At 38.1% G+C, this 20,528-nt stretch overlaps 1 protein-coding gene across 5 annotated transcripts in view; it reads right to left on the bottom strand.

The window, feature by feature from the left end:
- LOC124137805 (zinc finger MIZ domain-containing protein 1-like) overlaps nt 1-20,528 on the bottom strand; it is a 423,984-nt gene that overhangs the window by 152,634 nt on the left and 250,822 nt on the right. For 3 of the 5 annotated variants that reach the window (XM_046504301.2, XM_046504293.2, XM_046504258.2), the window contains exon 1: nt 15,085-15,659. The exons of 1 other annotated variant lie outside the window; for it this stretch is intronic. The gene's annotated coding sequence lies outside the window, so the exon portion shown is untranslated. Of the gene's footprint in view, nt 1-15,080; nt 15,660-20,528 lie in introns of those variants that run through there. One more of the 5 variants, XM_046504276.2, reaches the window with a different exon arrangement.

Genomic DNA, 20,528 nt, shown 5'->3' on the forward strand with positions numbered 1-20,528 from the left:
CATTGTGCCAATCAATCAACCACATGTCAAACAACATGTCACAGAATGTTCACCAACATATAGCACATGCTTTCTACTGCAAGTATTGAATTTGTATGCATGTTTACTCAAACAAACATAATTATCTTTGGAGGTACCACTTTCCCAATTGATCAATGATATATGTTTTTTTCATATTTTGATCTCCTTAAAAGTTTATAGATGTCAATAAGTATTATTTACATCACCATGTGTTTCGTCATTGTGTGGATGATCAATTTCATATCTAGCACACATGATGGATCATGTCGGTTTTAGCCTTAAACTATTCTGTTGTAAAACTGCCCGATTTAACGTGATTCATAAGATAGTTCAGTGTCAACTACACAGAACTTTCCATCACTTGTTAGCCTTAACTAGCTGTTCAAGGCTGTAACACTGTACATTTCAAATTTTAAAGTATACACACCGATAAACAAGATTTCAAATTTCAAAGTATATACACCGATAAATAACATTTCAAATTTCAAAGTATACACACCGATAAATAACATTTCAAATTTCAAAGTATATACACCGATAAACAACATTTCAAATTTCAAAGTATATACACCGATAAATAACATTTCAAATTTCAAAGTATATACACCGATAAATAACATTTCAAATTTCAAAGTATATACACCGATAAACAACATTTCAAATTTCAAAGTATGTACACCATTTGACAACATTTAGCATCATTTCGATGTAGATTCGTGCACCAGTTTGATACTGGTATAAGAATTTAGACTGAAATGTTGCTAATTGCAACAAACCATTTGTCATCCAAAATGTTGTACATTTTCTCACCAATAATGATTCATGAAACTTTTAAACAATTTCATATTACTCTGTTCTAAATATCAGCATGATTAACCCCATCAAAATCAGATAAATAGTTACCATATTCGATGTAATAAGCGCCCTGCTCTAATAAGAGCCAACGGCGATATTTGCTGATATATTGGCTTGTGAACAAGCCCAATGAACATCCCTTCCGATTTATCAATGTGACCAAGACTTATTTATTCGGTATAATACGCACACGTGTGTTATATGCACCCTTATTTGTGAGCATTTAAATTCTGGAAAAATATATCTGTCGTACATAAACATTTCAGGCTGCCAGAATAAACCACGAAATTTATCTTTCAACTATGTTTTTTCCCATCAAAATATTATTCTAATAAGAGCCCCCTATTTCTAATTTTGAGAGCGCCCCTGGGCACTTATTACGTCGAATACGGTATAGCACTTTCAAACCAAATTTACTGTCACGTTTCTCAGTAAATATCAGTTGTCAGTGTGAATACTGTCGTCCATAAACAAATACACCACTTACTCCCCTTAAGGAGTCGGTACACCTTCATGGTCCCACTGTGTGTATATTGCTGCATATCAACTGTCCATTACAATGCAATGTACAGCACCCTGCCCCATAGACACCAGTATATAATTTCCTATTATGCTACTGCCACAAACATAGCTCCTTTAAAACCTTCAAAGCTGAGTTCAGAAATGCGAAACACTCACTAAACAGAACATATCTCTTTTCAGACATTCTTTTGTTATCAACACGAGGGTCAGAAATATGGAGTATACATTTACAACATTCATGATTTGCTTATATCAGGGGCTGATTCTATAGCCGTGTAAGAAGCGATCGCTTCTTAAGCTCTTATGAACTTGGTGTGTAAATCCAGGGAATGTGTTTAAATATAAATCAACGTGTTGTGACCTGTTATGGGTTCATGACAAGTCTTTCTGCTATTGTTGATTTTGTCAGGCCCAATTGTACTCGTATCGGTGTAAGGTACTTACTTGAGTTGCATTCTTTAAATGTCGTCTCAAAGATATACCTGTGGCTGACTCGTGAGTTTAACAGAGGTAATAGCCCGTTGCAAGTTAACCGTCAGTCTTGTTTTAGATCTTGTCTAGAATTCCTACTTTGTTTTCAACATTGCTATCTGTAGTGTAAGTTTTCTGTTAAAACAGCAAGACTAATGTTGCTGTTTGTTAACTTACATGGTGACAAAAATGGCAGATTTATTATTTTGAACCACATTAATTTTGTCCCATTAATAAACACACGTTTCATATGAGAATGTACATTTTACCTAATATAGCATATTCACACTTGAATCTTATGGCAAAAGTGTCATTCTAACTGAAATGCTATTTTTTCGTGGTATTTCACTGTTTAAGTGATATGTACTGAAGATGATGCTATAATCAACATTCTTCATCTCCGATTACACCTGTGAGTCAATTTTCTATCCAACAAATCACATCTATATCACAATCACAAGAATAATGAAATGCAACATACAACCAAATTAGCTGTCACGTCAACTTCAAACCATGTAATTTACACACTGAAACTCTTACATCACGCAATCAATTTCAGTTTTTTTAGAATCTAACAAATATTTTCATCACTTAAGTCTAAACATTGACACGTTCCCCAGCCAAATGAGCAGGTGACCCTTGCTGGGGTCAACAATTAGCAGGTAAAGATGAGATTTTTCTCAGTCAATATCTAACTAGCACAGAAGCAGATTTCTTCAAGAGAAAACTCCTGTGTCATCTGCACGATGTACAGGTATGTGCTCTTGAAGGCCCCAGTGAAGGAACACGCATTGTTAGCATGCTGTTTGCAAGCCGAGAGGGGAGCTAACCTCCCACAGTCAAACTATCTTCCGAAAACAAACAGGAGAGACAACATTTAGTTGAATACAATGACGGTCTTGTCAATTGCAAATGTCAATACCGACTTAGTCTCAGGTGTGAAAATCGGAGAAAGGCATCACAAGAATTTCAATTTTGAATGAAATCGCCCAATATAGTGAATTCTTTTATAGAAAAGGATAAACAACAAGATTAGAAAGATTCCTCCAAATAATATTACAAACATAATTTCATGCATTATTTTAGTATATTAGAATCTAAGGTGTCAGAAAGAAAGGTGAGTGCAGTTAAAAGATGTGTTTTATTTGACAGGTCAGCTGAAATTGACAAGCTGCATGACAAGGTACTCAACCATCACACAACTGTCAAAGGCTCTAAGCTACAGAATGTCCTTGTCCAGATTTCAAAAGACACAGGATGTTCTTTTTTGTTTTGTAACAAAGGCAAGACAACCTTGTGTCCTAAACATTGCTACATTCAAGATTTCCTTTATCAGCCTTTGTAAGCAAGGAGACAGAATCGCTATATCTTCTGATAAAGATGTTATACGCACAGCCTATAACCCCTGACCTCTAAACCCTCACTATAGAGGGTGGGTTGGGATCATCTCCAAACATGCCCTCATTGCTCGCAATTGACAAGTCAACTACACAATACTGAAGCATGCAGCCTTGGTCAAATACTGAAATTGACAAGATATGTGCGAATTACAAACAGCAGTCTTTAACATCTATGACAGCATGAATATAAAGAGGCACAGTATGTGAAACAGACTGGTAATAAAGGGTGGATTTTCACAGCAGCCTCATGTGTAACTTGACCTACAAAATACCCCTTTTTCAGCTACTCGTCTAGATTTCACACAATATAAACAAGGAGACACAAGACGGATGAACTAACTGGGGACAAGCATCAGACAGGCCCGCCTTGATCACATGACACAATTTAAAGACGATGATTCGGGACTATGGAGAGTTATTAGGGGGGCTCTCAGGTGAGAAGGATCTTCACAATGGCGACCTCGTTACTGTTATAATTTATTGGTCATACGCCAAGGTATACTCAATTTCCAACAAATAATAGTCTTGGAAGAGTAATGTTATGGACTCTTAGATTACCTTAATAAATGGCCAACTGGGAATTAAAATTTCCGTCAACATTCATTTTTTCCGGCAAATGATGAATTTAATGCAGTTCAATTGCTACTACAAATATCTGGTTTTGAACACTGCTCGTCATAGAATTGTACCATTAGCCTAAAAACTGATCACCTTGAAAAGGTGTAATTTTACAATATATTTATTTGTGAACAGTTGATTATAACAAATTATTTTTCAAAGCTGGAAATCCATGATTTCAGATTTTTTACCACAGCTGTAATAGTCGGTTGTTCAATACCTTATGCCCTTAACCAGTGACAGTGGAAAAATAAAGACCAGTTTTCAAGGATAAAAATTTTGGTCTAAAATGAAAAACAGCGTAACGGTCTTTATAATCTTCATTTATAGGGCATGACAAAGAGTACTCTGACAATAACTATAACTCATCACACTGTTACAATCATCAGCAAGAATGATGATGACATGGTCCTAAGGTTTCAATAAAATAGTAAATTGACAAATTGCTCTCTATAAGAAACATTGGACAACAGCATTCAAAGTGGATGTTTGTTGAAATATATTTAAAACGGAAAACACCAAGAGCAAAACACTTTCTTGATCAAATGGGGTAAAAGCCATTAAAATTTAGACATTTCGTATTGTGGATGACATTTACACGTAACCTTTTCATCTGTTAATAGCTTCAAGTCTGTTATTAAATTGCTAAATATACTACTCAACATCTGCTAAGGACTAAGAGAGTCACCTTTAGTCAAAGGTGTGGTCCTTAGCCACTGTTGAGTAGTATTTACTGCAGATGTTTCCGCGGAGAAGAAAGTCATTTTGCAATATAATTACTCCAGCTATGATGTTGCAACTTTATTGAGCGAAGGATTACGACTGATTCAAGGCAGGATCACACGGTTCAACAAGTTTATTTCTGTGGTGTTTTTATGACGTTTAAATGAAATATGTGGAACATTTTCTTCGTACACAAAAAGGTACAATTCTATGGCAAGGCAGCACCTTTTCAAACCTATTTGTACTGATTGGAAGACAAGTTTTAGCCATTGTTGTCAAGTCAACTTAATTGATCTTGGAGTGAACACATTTTTCGTCCCTGAGAAATGAATAAATTTCCTTCCATATAACTCCACTTGCCAATAGCTCTTCAAATCACTGCCAGACTACGGCAGGACGAAAACCTTTATAAATAAGTACGACATTTGTTTTCATAAAAACACCAAATGATGTGTTCCGAGACCTGAAAACCTCTCAAATCACAGGGATTACAATCTCTTTCTTAGAAAGGCACACCTTGCCACAAAAACATCTATTAATGGGTGAAATTCCCTCGAACAGCAAAACAAATTTTTCTATTGTCGACTACAGTAACAATTAGTTCTACATAAGCCTTACTGCTGTACAAGCTTAAAGATTGAAATTTATGGTCTCATTAAAAGTTGTTGAATTAGAGATAAAGATTAATATCAATTCTTTTATGAGAGGACATAATTAGTGGTCCTATCACAGAGAATCTGTTCTACACAAATATGGACCTGTTTAGAAACATCAAACATTTGCTAAGGTTGTTACGGGAATTTTGCCCATAAAAACATTGGGTGAGGCAGTCTGTACAAGTATCATGGAACATACCCCGTGTGAAATCAAACCTGGTTCTCTGGCTTCACCAACTATCACAACCACTCGGCCACTGTTTACCACCTCCTTCAGCAATATTCCTGCTACATGCTGGGAGCGTGCAAACGACCAGACAAACCTGTGACTGATATTATGAGCAATATCCCACTTTCAGGATATGAGGTCACAGAATTAACGACGTCACCGAGCCCAGCCACCCGATCATATGATAAGCATATGTTTTTAGGGCCTCCAAAACGGGGGCCAATATTTTTTAAACATCACTGAGCAACCATTCAGTTCAAATGTTCAATTCAATATATAAAGAAAGTGAGAGACCGATAACACACCAACCATTGGGCTACTGAGCTGGTTTTCTTTTATAAAGCTATCTGGTGCTAAGATGAACAAAACTCCCATACTTTAACATAGACTTATGACAGTTGTAGCGCTACGATTGCTTTGTAAAACAGAACTTTGGTCCTCTTTCAGAAGCACGAACAGCCATTAACTGATGCCGTGTCACATAATGTCGACACTTCTCTATTCTGCACTATGCTTCAATCAAAAATAATATTCTACTGGACAAGACAACTCGGACTTCACTCTCCCAAACTTGAGGACAACAAATCCTGCACGTCTTAAAGAGGACATTACAACCATCACCAACCACACAACAAAGTGAGAGTGAGTACTGTTTTACGCCCCTCTTATCAATATTCCAGCAATATCAGAAACAAGCTTCACACATTGTACCCATGCGAGGAATCAAACCCAGGCTTTTGGCGTGACGAGTGAACGCTTAAACCACCGGACCCACTACACCTGAGCAAAAAATGAACACACTTTCAGTCCAATAGACAAACATCTAGTCTCTGAAATGAACATATCGTACAGAAAAAACCAGTTGTTTAGTTATCTTTAAAAAAAATATAATAAAAAGGAGCCCAGTGACTCTCTTCATGATACTGCAGTGATCTAGACTTGCCAAACATTATAGACTTGCATGGGCTGTATTTGATATATATTTGTATCAGGGTCTGTAAGACAGACTATCAGTCCAAAACAACATGTAATTCGGACAATTTGGCGTGGACCTCTGTGAAGTGATTTTCACATACATTCCACAAAAATTTACAAAGGTTAGAGTTGTAAGGAACATCCAACATAAAATTCGGATTCTTCAAGCATCCGATTCATTTGGAAACAACATATAGATAATGATTTTAACAAATAATACAATACAAAAGTACGTCAAACAGTCGACAACAGATGACTTGAAACAGACAATCAGCTATGGACGCACTCAGTTAGTCACTTTGACATACTTTTCAGCTGTCTATTTTAAAGACATCAAAAAAATACTTCAAACACGTAAAAATGTCGCATTTCAAAGAAATTGCTCAAAGAAATCAGTTGTGGCATTCTTTTGATTGCGACAGAACATTAAAGGCATCTGTAGTAGGGGAACTAGCCCAGAGAGAAGAGATTGGGGAAGTATTGTAAAACTGATTTTTCTAATATTCCTGGAAATGTGAGTGAACTCTCATAGTCTAACTGACAAAAAACGCTAATAGATGGTTCAATGAATTTATAGATATCGACATTGGGTGTTCAAGTAAGCACAAACCGATGACTTCTGAGACATGAAGAGATAGTTAAGTAAAAGTCACTACAGTGAATCTTTATCTTAACGGGGGCACGGATGGCCCAGTCACCTAAGGCACTGTGATTCGCTGTGCAGAGTTGCGTCCCTTGGGCATGCCAGAAACCTATGACTGTGGGTCCGAATCTCGGTTTGCCTCGATTATGTTTCTAGGTTTGTCAGCACCGTATCCGTACTCGTGGGTTTCACCGAAGTGGTAAATGTCTGAGACCTGCATCACTTCGGGCTTTCCTCCCACATTAAGCTGACACGCCATGATGTAACAGAAATAGTTAAAAGTGGCGTTAAACCCAACTCACTCACTCACCTACTTTATCTTAAAGGAACAATAACACAATCAGATATTAATCATATAAAGAAATCTTAACTTAATTATCAAATATTTGCTAAAATACAAACAGTAATATAACAATTTGAAATGAAAACTAGGAAAATACAAACAAGATATAGAAAGACACTATTAAAATAAAAAAAAATAATAATAATTCAATTAAGCATGTACTAAAATTGTATTATTGGTAAATTTGTCCCCTACCTGATATGATGGATAGCCTCAGGGGAAAAGTCCCAACATGACTAGAATTATAGAGTTCACCGATAACAGTGGACCTTTTTTCACACGGATTCTACTTGATACAGGCTATTTTCTCCCCGGTAGCACCACACTGGTCTCAAATAACCACCCAATCACTGATAATAGTCACTTACAAAAGCTATGGAGTGACATTTTCGCCTTATCAAACACAGCAACGACCTAAAATCGATCCGTCATAAACTAGATCAGTCATAAGCAAACCTTACTTATCAATGTTAGGCCCTGCCGAGGATCAGGTAAATATCTCATAAACTTTCGTTCTCTATAGCCAATGTATGGCAGCATACCTGTTCACAAAGCTATTGAAACATCTGACTTCATATTTGGCTAAACAGAATGGAGCAGCCAATCATAGGCCTTGATTTATGACAGATTTGTGTCCCCTGACACTTGCTCTATTCTTTGTGGGGCTGGCCGAGTGTAAATACCAGAATCATGATATCGCGTTTATTGTGCTTGTATATTTCACCCTGTGTTGCCTATCAATATGAGTGGGTGACTTGATAACCCTATCAGTTTATCATTTAAGGACACATTTGTAAAAATTTAAATCAAGTTTTACAAATCATATGTTTATTATGTCACATCATTTAATTGGAAACAATAAAATAAATAGAAAATAACCGAAAAATTATGAAGAAAAAAATCAAAACTGATCTTTTCCATAGTATGGAAAAAAGGGTAACTTAGAATGTCAATTGAATAAATTTTAGACAGTTTTCCTCCCACTTATTTCGAAAGTTATTAATATCAGATGCAGTTTTTCACGTATTTCGAAAGTTATTAATAGATGCATTCTTGACAGCTTTAAATGATAAATCTGCTATTTAAGTTTGATTGATGGTAAATATAATGAAATATGTTTTATTAGCACAAAAATATATATGATGATAGAAACTACACACGTAGCTAAAAACAAGACCACTATCCCCTCTCGCATAACCATAAAGCAATAATGTGTAAACTTGCAGCAATTCCTACTTCTTATTTCTTAATCATATCCCCCTCCCTTCTTCTTATGGTGGAGCTCGTCTTGGCAAAGGTGACTAGCTAACAGAATCTAAATTCTTTAATTTAATATAAGAGATAGACAAGATCCTTACATCCTAATTCTCATAAGGATATTCATATAAATTCAGAAATAACAAACACGTACTGATCCTGAAATTGGTTCTGACAAAGTTACTTTTTTATATTCTGCAGACTCCAGATTTATTTGGCTTATGTATCTGCTTATATGAATGTAAAATCACAGGATTAAATGGTGGAGTGGAGGAGATTGACAGCACGTGAAGTGAGGATTTTGACGAGTCATTGACAATAGCCTACATCTGATAGAAGTCATCTATTCCAGTTTTACATTGATTCACGTCAACATGGCACCGCCTAAGGTACACAACTTACAACACTATTAAAGGATCGACCATTTGATATTTTGGATTTTTTCTAAAAATAATTCCTGAAAGTACTGGAAAATACATAATTTTGCCTCTGGTTTAACCCCAAATAATTGTTCACTGGACAAAATGGATGTCATGACAAAATGTGTTGTGAAAAGAGATTGAAACATTGTAAAAAAATCCTATTTTGAACAAAAATTGTAGCTCCCCAACCCCCAATACAAGAAGATTAGATGGATGGTGCTCCAATACAACGATATTGTGTTGCAAAATGATAATATATTTTTACATGCTCTCTAACTAGTTTTATGTAAATCTGTGATATTCTAGTTATTATACTGCCCTTTGTCGGCAGAGTTTTATACAGTTTAAAATATATTGGTAATGTCAAATTTTGTTTCGTCACGATATGGCTGAAATATTGCCAATGTGACGCTAAACTTTAACTCACTCACTCCAATACAACGAAACATTCTCTACCCTTCAAAATTATGAACTTTTTAATTAAATACCTAATTTCCAAGAAGAAACTACAGTATACTTTTCATAGATTATCAAAATATTTCAGTGATTAAGGTAACTCTCTTATTCAGATAAAAACACAACGTTTTAGTAAGCATTTGGACTATATGTGCATATGATGATATTTGGTTGTATGTTCTAATTCTTCAATTTTATTGGCATAATATATTGAAATGCAGAAGCTTAATGCGTGGTATATATCTGACACTGAGTTTAACTCTAAGCTCATTAAATCATTATATTCTTGTATTTGATCATCCTATATTTTTACGTATGTTGATATATATACAAGTTTCTATATGTCAAGATTGTTGTTTAAAGGAAATTGCACTCTAAGCAATACAGAGACAATGTCTATTTACATATTATCCTGCTGTCATAAATTAAGAGCACAACTTGACAGGCTGCTACTGAACTGTGTCACCTAGAAATGTACGTGTATTTTTCTTGAAATGAACTCACCTCTTTTAAAAATACCATCCCTCTAAACAGGAAAAGGTCACATACATGATAATATAAGGTGTGAACCAGTATTTCTAACATTGAATAGAACATAATGTAACAACATTTTTGTGGCTATCACTGGATAGCCTTTCTCTTGATCATGCTGTCGAAACATACAAATACGAATGACGTATGTAACGTGTAATTTGAGACCAGGTACAACAAAAGAATTTCAAACAAGGTCTAGCTACAGGCCCCCTGAGGAAATCTAGTCACATTGTTCGCTACAGTTTGTCTCGAAGAAACAGACTAATGTGTTTATCAGATAATTGGACGGACATCATAAACCTGTTTTTCAACCAGTAAATTAATCAGTTTATCAATAGACATATTAACAAAGTTGTTTTTCCCTGTGCATCTATTCAAATATTCTTAATAATTTAAACTCTTGACACCATTCTCAACTATTCCAGAACATATAATTATTTTTCAATTTTTTAACCCAAAATGTTTTCAAAAATTTAAAGCTGATCTGAAAGCACTGAAAACATGCTATTCAGTCTTAAAAGGGGCGAACCTGTAAAATTTGTAGCATAAGCCATTACATTAATGTATAGAAACTCGCAATTCTTTATAAAGAATAACACCAATTTGCTACAATGAACCTCCCCTTTGACTCCATTAAACAACCTCTCCAAGCAATTCAAGTTTCGCACTGTGTATTTTTTACAAATAATCCCAGACAAGACAGCGTCAGTAGGTTCTACGAACTTGTCACGCAGTGCTTGTGGGGGCATTGACTATTGTTGGGGGCTGTATGTAATATGACGATACACCCCTCACCAATGGCTGAACATTCCACTAACACCTATAGCGACGGGAAATCGCGACACACCAAGATAGACATGTTGGTTTTGACATACCACTGACAGCACTTGCATGAAATATATACATAATTACGAGAAGAACCAATTGTGACTCTTTGCGACAGTCAGTTCATGCATGAGTCCTTAATTGCTAATAATTACTTGATCCTGTTGTTTATCAAGTAGAACTGAAAGGTTTATGATATTAACATATTATTTACCATCAATAGATTTGCATTTCATTATTGACAGCTGATAAGCTGGAGTGTACACTGTGTGAGAGACGTGATAGGTACATGACAAGGTTTTGACACCTCTGAAATATACAGTCAAATGTCAATGTTTCGGCTGTTGCTTGCATGCTTCTGTAGATGCTAAGGAACTGATTGTAAATAAGACTAATTATACTGGAGGATGTACAAGCTTTTGTTCTGAACTTATACTATGCCAAATGTTTTTACCATGACAGCTTGTGCGTATGACACCAAAATAATATCTCTCTAGTAGTGTAGGTATACTACTTCTCTCTCTCTCTCTCTCTCTCTGTGTAAACTTCACATTATTTACTTGTACTGACTTTACGATGGAAAGTCTTGTCATTTCCTAAATTTCATTAACTTTGTTGGATTTCCCATCACATAGTTGATCTTACAGATATTGCAATCTATTGATTCTCTATTCGAATAACTTGTTTTAAGATCATTAGGATGTTAGTGTTTAAGGAACTAAAAGTATATTCTTCTAAATGTTTGTAATTTGAACCATATTATGAAACAAATAGTCCCGAAAGCAATGCTTATGAAATAACAGAAAGATTGATACATGATATAAGATCAGATTTGTATATTTTGCAATAACAACGTAGAGACATAAATGTCACAGTTTTAGCAATTTGTATTAAGAATATGATAAATATACATTTTTTCACTTCTTCTGAGTTCTCTCGTCATAGAAGGCAACTAACAGGATTTGGTGGTCCGGTTCGGTGACATGATTGATGCATGTCATTGTATCCCATTTGCTTAAATCAATGCTCATGATATCAATCCCTGGGTTGTCTAGTCCAAACTCGATTATTTACAGACTGCCGTCATATAGCTGGAATATTGCTGAGTGTGGCGTTAAACAAACACACAAAACAAACAAACAAAAACAATCTCACAGGAAATGTTCAAAACTGGAGGTACAAGTTTAACTTTGGTGGTAAATTAATACATTCATCACAATAATGGCACCGTACAAACTGAATACTACGTCTACCTACTTCAACCACATATATTAACACAGAATTGTAGAAATTCACCTCAAAGAAACGCCTAGACAAAATCTTTAACAAATATAATCAGTGAATTTTCAAAGCATTAAATTCTTCTGAAAATCATTAATGACCAGATTCTGTCTCCTAACAGTTAAAACTTGAGCAAAATGTCAAGTAAGGTCAAACAAGGTCAGCATTAACGAATTGTGAAGCAATGGCGATGATTTTTCCTGAATATGATTGACAGGCGGGAAGACAGACAAGTGACAACTGTGTAATTGACAGCCCCATTGATTGATTGATTCTCACACACTCCTGTCACTAACCCACAGCCAAACTCATTCACCATGGCTGTTGTCACTTTGTTTATGTTGCCAATTATTTATTTATTACTCCATATATGCGATCAATCATAAACCATTACTTATTTTGCACTGCTTTGAGGCGACTCCTACATATATGGTATACCACTCTATGAAGTGATTGCTATTCTAAAAGGTTGTCAATAGCAGTGCATTATCAGAATACGCTAAGATAACTGCTGCTGCAGTTGTTGGTGGTGCATTGTAGATTCCCATTAATCTAGTCTGCTGTCAATCAATACATGTCACCACTGCAAGAAATTATTCATAACATTTCTCTTCATAATCTTAAAGTCTTTAAAAACCTGATTTCTAAGCACCTTTGAAATTATTGATCCACTGGAACCATTCTATAACCGACCCTCGATCATCTCTACTGGAAGCAGCCATGAGATATTAGAAATATATTTACTTATTGAACAAATAACTCGGTTAATGGAAAAAATCATTAGCTGCTTTACAACTGTAGCATAGGTTACACCACAGCATTGCCATTAACACCAAAAATGATGTCATGAATTTTTATATTCAAATTGGGGGCAGTCGGGTAGCCTAGTGGTTAAAGCGTTCGCTTGTCATGCCGATGACCTGGGTTTGATACCCGACATGGGTACAATGTGTGAAGCCCATTTCTGGTGCCCCCGCCGTGATATTGCTGGGATATTGCTAAAAGTGGCGTAAAACCATACTCACTCATCATAATATTCCAATTGGAAAAAAATGTATGATTTTCACAGAATAATTATTTTAACATCCCTAAAACAGCTAACCAAACTCTGATACTGATTCAGATGACAATCATGAATCTCCAAATGTAATCACAGATCTAAACACGTTTGCCGTTTATGTAACCTCCAGTTATCTGTGTAAGTTTGAACACCCCTTAGAGGTAATGTAATGGACACTGTTACATCACAAAAGGTGGAGAGTTTTAAAGGTTTTATGTCAACTAATCAATTAAAGTTCCTGAAAGAAACACTAATAGCAGCTCATCACTGTCAGATTGACTCATTGCCTGATGGGAACAAGATGATAACAATCTGCTTGAAGGAATACAACAGATTCATGCCAAGCCTGCTTTAACTCCAAAGCCTGCGTTGCTAACATAATAGGTCCCTAAATCTCATCAATGTCCCAATTGGCTTGACCAGTGTGTGTCCATGTGGTCAGCCAGCCCCTCCCACCACACTCTTAGCTGTTACACTCCACCACTAGATATAAGGAGATTTATTAATGACCTGTCATCATGATGAGGCAAAACAATGTTTCATGCATCAAGAGTGAAAACACTACCTGTTTCTGTGTCACAAAAAAGCCCCTCCCAACCAAAAGCTTAATATTCTTGGCCACTATTTAGATGGGGGATATACTGATTTGTCATGATGAATCAAAACGATGTACATTATGAAGAGAAAAAATAAACTCCCTTAATAGCTGACCTACCAATAAAAAATGTTGATACCAACTTGGCACCTTGTTTGCTTGGGGATACATACAGGGTGGTTTTAAGGAATCACTATGTTTAAAGGAGAGAAAAAAAAATGCCTGACTCCCCAAAATGGCTGACCCACCAAAAAAAACCCCCCAAAAGTCTACACTTTCTTGGCCCCTTTTAAGCTGGGGGAGTGTATACAGATGAATATCAAATGCACAATGAATGAAAACAATGTTTAATTTAAAGCGTAAAGAGCCAACCTGTCTGACTCCCTAAAGTTGCCCCTTCCAAAAAAATGCAGCCTCACATCCGAGCCGGCCCCTTTTTAAATAGGGGTACACACAGATTTGTCATCATGATGAATCAATGATGTTAAATATCAGAGTAAACATAATACCTGTCTGACTCCCTAAAGTTGCCCCTCCCAACAAAATGCAGCCTAACACCCAAACTGGCCCCTTTTTAGATAGGGGTACACACAGACTTGTCATGACAACGAATCAAATGATGTTAAATACCAGAGTAAAAGTAATACCTGTTCCCATGGTCTAACACCCCAATAGGTGATCTCTCCCACCTGAACCGAGGCACCCCACCCTCACCTTGCCCTCTCCCCTTCAGACAGTGACTTGTGGGTTAGGCACCCTCCTCACTACTGGCAACAATTCCTAACACCTAATCTCGTCAATAGACAAATCATTGGATCTCCAGCTGTGTTGGCCCTGCTTCTCCACCCGAGATTCCTCTGTCACCCCTCACCCCCCCCTCACTGTCTCACCCCCCTACGGGCTCACTGAGCCTGTAATCTGTGGAGACAGCAGCTAGTAATCTGTGTTTGTAACCTGCGAGTTAACTGCCGACTCGGCTAGGCTGTAAAAACACTGACAACACGTGCTGAACTTTGATCAACAAACGAGAGCTTTTTAGCGGGGCTTGTCAAAAGAGGGTACACTAGCAGGTGAAAAGCGTTAAAGATGGGCCCCCACAGTCCACAGGAGGGACTGTCACCCCCTAAATCCCCACCCCCCTGCCTCTATGAGGTGTGAAGGGAAGGAGCAAGTGAAATCAGCAGGCACACGTACTTACGTTCAATCATCGTCAATTACTGGTCCATTACACTGCTTCTTGCCCTGTCAATGACTCTAAGCCGGCGGTAGTACTTGCGTATGATCACCGGATCATTCCCAATCGGACTATCACAGTCAGAGGCTGGTGATGCATGCAGTATAACAATAGAGCCAGCTAGCCGGTAGGGTCTGGCTGACAGTCTTGCTAGGCTAATTCCTGGTTTTGCTTGTCTCCCAGTGATCCTACAATTAGCTGAGAAAGTGTGCTGTGGTCTTGCAAACATACACTAGGCCGTCTTCCTTCTCTCTTAGTGCTCGATGTGAGAACGGTAATTCTATCCTCATTCCAACCATCAGCTCGTCTCAATTGCTTTGCCCCACACCAGTTATCTCCCCTTGGCCGTGTATCAATCAATCGCCTGAGCTGTGACCCTCACAAGTCTCGTTGCCTCTCCTTCGCCTGGCCCATTCCACTTCAATCAAAAGCCGGCTCTCGTCTTCTCTGTGGGTTCTGGATTCACCAGTGTTAAAATAGCTGCTACAGCAGAGCTAGCATATCAATTAGAGATAAGCTCTATACACACTGCCACGTTACAATGGAGTCAGTGACATACTGCATGTACTTCAACTCCCCCCCTACCCCACCATTAAATAGGCGCTGCCTTACAATCACAGGCAAGGTGCCACCCGGTCCCTCGCTATAACGCGGTACTAATCAATTTCAACCTCTCATCCTACAATCATAACATGTCATTAACCAGGCATGAAAGAATGATTGTAGATACCACTATTAACGATATGCCAATCGAGAGATGTCATACAGCCTACGCACTACAAGCCTTATAACAGTTCACAGTGTGTATATTGTTAGACATGCTCGCAGTCTGATCAACAAATTTGAATGTTGCGCTTTAATCTGTGATAAACGCAAACATGATCCACTCGGAGAAGGGTGAATGCACATCGCTGCTGTGGAAATAAGGCTATAATTCGCCTGTCATTATCGTCTCTGATACAATCGCCATTATATCTCGTCATGTATATATCACCTCATAATCACGGTTATCACGAGTAGTATCAATATTGATAAATGATAACAAGGATGATACAGTAATTAATCAAATTAGATCCTGAAATAAAGAAATTGAAAATTCCAGAGATCTATGTGCAAGAAATTGATGTTATTTTCCTATTTTTTTCTCAACTCCTGAAAAATGACAATGCAATTTGCTACAATGTTTAGGCTGTCAGACCTGCTTATCTTATGTACTATTTCTTTCTGTTGCATGAGATGATAATGTATCACATTCTTCCTTCTGTCAATGAACAATTTCAGGCTGATCCATTATCAAGTTCTGAGAAACAAATCTTGCATGTCTTTTTCAGAAATTTTCTCCTTCAATCATATCAGACAATTTCTGACTCAATCAGATTTCTGATCAAAACATAAAGATATTACAAATATTCTTCTTTCTCTAAAAAAATATTACAAAATTATTCGGGTGACAAAAATCAAATAAATAATTTAAAAAACCACAATAATTAATTGTTTAATCATTCTGAATTTTAATGACTTACCCGGTAAGAATAAAATTACCACCATTTCAAAAAACATCACATCTACTTTTTCCAGGGCTGCTCTAATAATAAGTTCCTCATTTGTTTGTTTGTTGATGTTTAATTCAGCATTCATCAATATTCCAGCTACATGACAGCAGCCTGTAAATAATAGTCTCGACCATGAAAACAAGTGATTGATATTGTGAGCAACGATCCACGACACACAATCAACCAGGTCATTGAGCCTGACTACCCAATCCATTGAGTCGCTTGTGCAACAACTACAGATTGTTAGGGACAAAATAATAACCAGGAATCAAGACATTAAAATTCCTTAATTGTATAAGCCCTACAGTATGAACTGTTCATGCATTCTGTTGTACAGAAATACTCACTGTGAGCAGAGGATGATACTAAGTATAAATTATATACCTAAAATAGCACATACATTTGTGGAACAGACAAGACAATCATGATGAAAAACCTCACATCTTTCAAAAACATCTAACCACTAGAGGAAGATGATTGGGGAGGTGAGTGGGAGTAATCCTGATGTTGTAGAGGTAGAATCCTCTACCTCAATTTCATCATTGTCAGAAAATACCAGAGGGACAGGTGGGTTCTGCCTTAAGTACACTCCCTGTATAGTTGACAGCAATCCTATAAACCTCTTGAGATTCAATTTTATATTACCATTTCAAAACTCCTTGGATATAATTACCTTGGATTTGCTTTGTTTTGTTTCATGTTTAATGCCACACTCAGCAAAATTCCACCTATTTGAGGTGGTCTGTAAATAATTGAGTATGGACCAGACAAGCCAGTGACTGACATCATGAGCTTCAATCTACACAATTGGGATATGATGACATGCATCAGTGTTCGAAATACCTGCCTGCCCGACCGTCCGAGACGGGTTAATTTCAACTCGGGCTGCCAGATTTTCAAATTCCCCTGCCCGACGGTCGGGTTATATTTTATATGTGAAAATATTCTAAATATTTCCCGATGATAAGCATTAATTCACATGTAAAGATGAATGATAAAATGTAACCAAAAAGAAACCCTGTTAGCTTATCCTGAGAAACACATGATTATAGTGGGCAGGCGGGTTTTGGTCAGGGCTGGCAAGTATTTCAGGACTGGCTGAAATTTTTGGGAGTTTCATACCCTGCATGCATCAACAAAGTCAGCGAGTCTGACCACCCGATTCAGTTGGTCGCCTCTTACAGCAAGCATGGGTTGCTGAAGATCTTTTCTAACCCGGATCTTCACGGATCTAATTACCTTGGAATTGCCTCTAGAGGACTTGAAATCAAGTAGCTTGAATGACTCAGTCCAATATGTGATACCTTCACTTGAATTATCATTATATTTGCTGATATTCAACGAATGATGTCTTCAGTTCTATTCTAACACATCATCTGCTCCCGTTTATGACGGATTGATGTCACTTCCAATCTATCACATTTCCAGATATGAAATCACTTCCTGTCTATGATGTCACTTCCAGTCTTATTTCCCTTCTGATTGTGATGTTGCTTCCGGTTGATCTGTTAGCAACCTCCAACATAGGTTTGATACAGATATACCTTGGTACTCCTTCACTCAGTGGCTAGTGATCCAAGAAAAGGTGTTCTCATTTTCCGTTGCTGCTGATGTCCTTCGATATAACCATCGATCATACCTTGGTGGAATTTGTTATCCTGTTGCTGATCGAGCAACAAAATCAGCAACCATGGGGATAGTGGTAGTGCCATCAGCCAGGCCACGTCGGTTCCTCCATTGGACAAATTTGTCCCATGGTTGTCATAAATGAGTGAGGAGGAAGGTCTCCATGGTCTTGCCACAGCTGAAGAGGCAGAGGCAGATTCAGAGAACCCCAAACATGCATCTTTTGCAAGATACTTTCCAGGCGGTGATATGGAGGCTAGGAAGAGAGGTGTAAACATGTCAGACCTGGTGCAGAAGATCTCAGCGAAGTGGAAAGTGGAGAGGATCATCAATCAGGAGAGCTGAGCCTGGGAAACCAGGTCCTGCTCTGCAAGACTGAAGTGATGAGGATGACCATGCATTCCGTCACCTCCAAATTCTGAATCACTTTGTCTTGGAGAAGCCATGGAGGGAATGCACAATAGCGTAATTTTAGGGTCAAAAGCATAATTATTACTCCAAAAGTGTAATGGAAAGCATCTCTGTGAGAGGAATCCCCAACATGGCATGATTTGCGCGAAATCCAACAGGACAGATTGTGATGGAGGTGGAGAGGTACCCGGGAGTCCCGAGCCAGCAGTCGAAGGTCAATCCAGTTCAGCAGATGGGGTAACTGTAACTGGCCCCTGTGAGTCATATCTTGCAGAAAGCACAATGTTCCCAAGAGAGACTACCAACATCTGATCGAGTGAGTTGGTTGATTCAGTACTGTGTGGATATCATCATAAGAGACTTGGTAAACAGATCCTCTGGAGGACTGAGATATCCTATGTGTAGGAAAAATCTGGCCCTGATGTAAGCAATGTCCTGTACCATCAAGACTTCCGATTTGGATGGATGGATGATGAATCCAAGATAAGTCAGGAATTGAGTGAGGAAGATCACATTCTGTCGTAGTTGGGCAACTTCATGTACAGCCACAAGAAAGTTGTCCAGGTACCTGTGCAGAAACGCCATTTGAAGATGGGCAAAGATCCAGGTGAAGAGATCCAGGTGAAGAGCCAAGGCGCTATCAAAATCTCAAAGGGCAAGACCTACAACTCATAGCATCGATCGTTTACCAGAAAATAGAGGAATTTCTGTGATGTGCGATGAATTGGCACAGGCTTCTTGTAAGTCAAGGCTGATGACCCAATCTCCTGTTTGAAGGGACCAATGCAGCTTTGGAACAGATTCCATCTGGAGTTTGAGAGGTGGGACCAAATATGACTTGTTGAGGGTATTGAGGGCTCGATGATCATCCTCATTTCTTCGGGACTAAGAAGACAGGAGAGTAAAAACCCTGGCTGTCGTCAGAATGTTGAATGGCCAATTTGGCGATCAAAGTCCTGAAGCATGGCTGCCTCCATGTTGGCCCCCACTGGATGAAATCTGCGACCAATAGGGCGGGATACAAGGTGTGGATGCTTGTTGAAGTGCCCTTGTACCTGTGAAAAAAAGTCGAAAATCAATAAGTTGGACGTAATGTGTGTCCAAATTTTGCCGTATCGAAAAAGACGCCCTCCCACTGGGCCTAGCGATGGTGTTACATTGAAAAGCAGTAAGCATCTATCAGTGTCCGTAGACAAAGCCAGGTTGAAAGCATCTGTGATGATGGAAGGAGCAGGGGTAGAGTCATTTACAGTCGCCCCAACCTCCGAACTTGAAGCCTGTTTGTCCTGATCCACAATGCTTGGAGTCTGACGGATGAAAAACTCAGAGGGACCCTGGGAATGGCAATGACGACGAGAGGTCTGAAAGGACTCCTTCCATGACAGTATGAATTTCTCCCGAGTTGGTTCGCGGAATGTAGAATCCTTGGAAGAATCATATGACCATTTAGGAAGAAACAATTTGCCGTGGACCTTGATAAACTTGGCGGAGACTTGAAAACATTCAGTCGTATCTTAACGGACTTCATCAATCAAATTTACCAAGCTTGTCCTTAAAAAGCTTCCGAGCTGTAATGGGCGAAGACATGACCATCCATTTGGCTTGAGTGGAAACATCCCTTGACCTGATCTGCACAAGGAGCTGCTGGCACTGTAACCCGAGGAGCTGGGAAGATGTCCAGACTTGTGTTGTCAGCAATTCCTCCTGATGCGAATGATCATGTCGGGTAGACTGTAAATAGGTCTGATCTGATCAGTGTTAAAGGGCATCATTGTAAGAAGGTGACAATGGAGGCATGGCATGGCATGGCGAATCTCG

The sequence above is a fragment of the Haliotis rufescens genome, unplaced genomic scaffold, assembly GCF_023055435.1.
Source record: "Haliotis rufescens isolate VD_foot unplaced genomic scaffold, xgHalRufe1.0.p SCAF_20, whole genome shotgun sequence".
In the NCBI taxonomy this organism is placed as follows: Eukaryota; Metazoa; Mollusca; class Gastropoda; order Lepetellida; family Haliotidae; genus Haliotis; species Haliotis rufescens.